The following is a 4,888-nucleotide window of genomic DNA, read 5'->3' on the forward strand; positions in this document are numbered from 1 at the left end:
AGACAAGGTATTAAAATGGGTCAATATGTTGATCCGAGCCAGGTACGCATAATTATGTTGTGGTTAGAAGTGTTATTTTTGGTCAAATAATTAGTGAAAGACTTCGTCTTAAAATAAGAGACTAGAATTGACCAAAAAGCCCTTGATGGGTAAATCGGGCAAATGACCCTTAGAGGCCGTTTAGAAACTTGTATTATAATTATGTAACCCTTAGATACATGTAAGAGTTGTAGGCGTATACTTTGTAGGTTAAATGCCTAAGGACGGGTCAAAATGAATTACGCGCATAACTTGGGTGTTGCCGCATAATTCACGAAAGTTATGAATTCAAGATAGAGATTTTGAGTTAAATTACTTTGGTATATGACTTATGATTAACTAGAAGCAAGTTTGGAGCCCCTAAATACAAATGGGTCAAAATGTGGATTTTGAATAATAAGCCAAATGCTTAAAAATTTAGAATTTATTCAGTTTGATTTCGGATTTTAACTCCATGCGATGGAGAATTAAATTATGGTCGCGTAGGAAAAAGAATCGGGTAAAACGGATAAGTAGATTAAAAGTTATGGTCGTTTAAAGTTCGATTTTTTGTTGAATAATTGAGCTGGACAGAAAATGCAGGTTCAGAAACGGACCTGCTGGAAATTAGTCTCCCCCGCGACACGCGACAGGGTCCCTCAATTGGGGCGCGACACGCGACAGGTGTCGCGACTCGCGACAGATTAAAGGTTGCCTTCCGCGACACGCGAGAGGCATGATTTTGGAAATTTTATTTTAATTATCATTATTTGATATTGGAACTTATTCATACATGTTTATAAACTGTCAAAACTAACTTTTAAGTTGGTTTTGATCATAGGTGAATATCAGGAGTAACGGATGAAGATCAAGCTCAACGTAGAACCGAACACGATGTAGTTACAAGCTTCCGCACATAGTTTAGTCGTTATTTCTAAACGGCAAATTTTTACCAATCATGATGTAACGTTATCAAATTTAGAAAAGTTTTAAGTAACTTGTATTCTTAGTTGATATGTAATCATAATTACATGTTTATTTTCGTAAATTATACTAAAACATTAAAATAATAGCAAGGGTGTTACACTATCCGGGCATCTTCTTCATTTTTATTTATAAAACCCCACCACCACACTTCATCTTCAACCTCCACCCACCATCACCCTCCTCCACCCTCCACCACCCTCCACCATCACCGCCACAATCAATGGTTACTCCTTTTACAAACTTACTCCTTCTAGAGCTCCGAAATGGTGTCAAATACAGCCTCAGCAAACCACTGTCAATATCACTAGTTGAATACCTTGTGCTCCTGTTTCTATCCAACACAAATTCATCCCTTCTTGTTCTTGAAGTTACATTACTCGGGTTTCTAACAAGTTTTGCACTTGAATTCCCTATCTCAACTCTGCTTTCTGTCGTATGTTCTGAGCTCTTTTTGTCACCATAAATTCTGACATGGTATCAGAGCCTCGGCACTCGATTCATCATCTTCCGCTTGCATAGGTTCTGGTATTTTTGTTCTCTGCAATCTAGGGTTTGTCCGTTAAAAAAAAAGGGGCAGGGGATTTCATCGTTCTGGCGATTTTGCCCTAATTTTCGAACTAGAACAACAATCTGAATTCAAGATCAACTCTGCTTCCTCTATTCGAACATGAACAACAATCTGAATTCGACAGAGCCGGACCACTAGAACTAACACCGTCTTCACTTATCGAATGCATTTGCAGGTTCTAGTTCTCCATTGTGGTAGCCTTTGTACCCTTGTTTACCGGACCTAACAACATGTTATCAACAACCAGAGCATCGGTGTAAGCCGAGGAATCGTTCTCGCAATCATGTACCCATCCCAAGAGGCTCGATGTTCATCTAACGAAAACCGTGGATCATCAACAGACAAGACAACCGATGTGCATCGATTGAAAACCTAGGTTCTGTATCGCAAGATCTTCTACCAAATCCATAATCTCCTACCTCAGATTGAGTATCCCTGTTTGTAATGTGATGGTGGAGGGTGGAGGAGGGTGATGGTGGGTGGAGGTTGAAGATGAAGTGTGGTGGTGGGGTTTTGTAAATAAAAATGAAGAAGATGCCCGGATAGTCTCTATGGTTTAGCCTTTTAAGGAAAGGGTATTTTTGTCATTTCACACCATCTTAACAGAGAAAACAAATTGAAGTTAGACCCAGGGACTATCCGGGAACAAAAAATGAAAACTTGGTGATTATTCAGGTAATTTTAGAAAGTTTGGGACTATAGGTGAAAAAAGGCGAAACCACAGGGACTATCCGGGCATTTTTCTCTAAATTTTTTTTTGTGTGTGTTTTTTTTATTTTTTTAGATTTTTTAAGGTTTTTTTGGGGTTTAGTTTTTAGCATTTTAGCTTGCGAGGGGGTGGGGTGGGGTGGGGTGGGGGTGGGAGTGGGGGGAGGGGTGTTTAGGTTTTTTTGTGTGGGGTGGGGGGGGGGGTTAGGTTTTTTGAGGGGGTTTAGTTTTTAGCATTTAGCTTTGCGGGGGGGGGGGGGGGGGGGTTCGGTTTTTTTTTTTTTTGGGGGGGGGGAGGAGGGTTAGGTTTTTTTAGGTTTTTCGGGGTTTAGTTTTTTGCATTTTAGCTTGAGGGGGGGGGGGGGTTAGGTTTTTGGGGGGTGGGGGAGGGGGTTTAGGTTTTTTCTTTTTTTTTTTTTTTAGGCGGGGGGGGGGGGGTTGTTTAGTTTTTAGCATTTAGCTTGGGGGGGGTAGGGGTTAGGTTTTTTAGCTAATTTAGGTTGTGTTCACATTGGTTCTCACGGTTCTCGCAATAAGGGTGGTTCTCACATGAAAGTGCAATTGTCTAATATTTGTAATGAATTACGGAATTTGTTAAAGAAATGATACAAATGCACATGTGCATGGATAACTGTGACTCGGAATTTTTTTTTTTTTTTTGAAATTTTTTTATTGTAAACGAAATATAGCGATTTTTACAAAAAAAAATAGTAAAAAAATAATTCGGTCTTTTTTACAATTTTTTTAGGTATTACTGTTTGTGTTCACACTGGTTCTCACGGTTCTCGCAATAAAGGGTGGTTTTTAACGGATCATTCTCCTATATATATATATGTGTATATATATATATATATATATATATATATATATATATATATATATATATATATATAGGGCTTGGTTATATAAGAAACCCTATCTTTTTTAGAAAACTATGGAAACCCATTGTGAACCATTGATTACCTTTCATCTAACTTGATCAAAGACTCTCATAATTTTGGTAAGAATTATATTTAAAAGAAATCTTATAATACATATTAGTAAAGGAGAAAGGGCATTTAAGGCATTCAAAATTCTGACTTTTCTCTTACACACATCAACTTTATTTCTCTTACACACATGTTATCTCTCTCTCCTCTCACCTCTCTCCTCTCTCTTCAATCAAGAACATGATGAACACCAAACACAAGTTTCTATCTTCAAGTTCAGATCTAAATCGTATGAAAGAAAAAATGTTTGAAGATTGTTGTTTTAGAGAGAGAACGATGGCAGGATGAAAGTTTTTAGAGAGATGAATTTTTTGTTTTAGAGAGAGAAACAACAATCTTCATCATGTTCATCTATAACACCAAGAACACACATACAAGTGTGTGAGAGAGAAGAAGTTTGAAGTATGTTATTTTAGAGAGAGAACGATGACACACGCACGAGTGTGTGTGTGAGAAGAAGGTTTGAAGATCTTCTTCGTGTTCATCGGACGGTTATAGATCCGGTAAGTGTTCTTGAAATATCATTTCACACTTGATTTTTTGTTGAAATGATTATTAATATGATTTTTTTTGAACGAGTTTTTTTGGTGGTTGGTGACGCCGGAGTTCGAAACGTCGTCGGAGTCAAGATCTAGTAATGGTTAATGTTCTCTCTCTCTCCTCTCCTTTGTCTTCAATCAAGATCTAGTAATGGTTAATGTTCATGTATTTTAAATAAATCGAAAACTTTAGGATGAGATTTTTGAACGGGATTTTTTGTTGGTTTGGTTGCTTGTTTGGGGATTTTGATCTTAATAATAATTGTTTTTTTTGTTGGTTTGGTTGCAGGTTTAGCCTTTTGATCTGAACAGTAAGTGTTTTTTTTTGTTGGGTTGTTTGATTTACAGAAACAGACCCATAACATGTGTTAAGCACCTGTTAGAATAATATATAACGTGTGTTGATTTACAGAAACATATCCATAAAGATATTCAATTGACAAGCTGGATGGATGCGGGGATATTGAACAAGTCAAATCTTTTGGGAAAGAAGTTTTCATTCGTTTATAACATGTGTTAGTGGTTCATGCTGTAACAGATCCATAAAGAAGTTTTCATGCTGTAACAAGTTTTCGTTCATGCTGTAACAGAACAGCATGATGTAACCAGACATGTGTTCATATATAACATGTGTTAAGCCCCTGATAGAATAATATATAACGTGTGTTATCCTTGTTAATTAAAAAAAACAAGTAATAACTATTTTATTTTTATTGATGTTTAAAATATCTGATAATGTGGATACCGAGCGTAATACTTGTACAAGTATTACATGTACAAGTTAGTATGTAACGTGTAATATTAAACGAGCCATTTATGGTATCACATGTACCGGTAATTTTTGGAATATACAGATTTTGGAATATATAACATGTGTTAAGACTCTGTTATAATCTTTGTATAACTTTAACTTTAGGACCTTAACATAATATGAAACGGGTCATTTGTTGTGCAGATTTTGGAATATATAACATGTGTTAAAACCAACGGTCTCGGCAATTGGATCTTATTTCCCTTGAATCCATCACCGTCCTAATAAACAAAAAGATAAGATAACCGTTAAGTCGTTAACTCATAAA

General features: G+C 36.5%; 1 long non-coding RNA gene across 1 annotated transcript; it reads left to right on the forward strand.

Annotated features, from left to right (window-relative positions):
- Positions 1 to 3,779: 3,779 nt before the first annotated feature.
- LOC110909564 lies at positions 3,780 to 4,674 on the forward strand. The gene is made up of 3 exons (XR_002575455.1): positions 3,780 to 3,910; positions 4,099 to 4,120; positions 4,222 to 4,674. It is a non-coding gene; the product is annotated as an uncharacterized LOC110909564 (long non-coding RNA).
- The last annotated feature ends 214 nt before the right edge of the window (positions 4,675 to 4,888 follow it).

This window comes from Helianthus annuus, chromosome 15 (genome assembly GCF_002127325.2).
Source record: "Helianthus annuus cultivar XRQ/B chromosome 15, HanXRQr2.0-SUNRISE, whole genome shotgun sequence".
Taxonomy (NCBI): domain Eukaryota; kingdom Viridiplantae; phylum Streptophyta; class Magnoliopsida; order Asterales; family Asteraceae; genus Helianthus; species Helianthus annuus.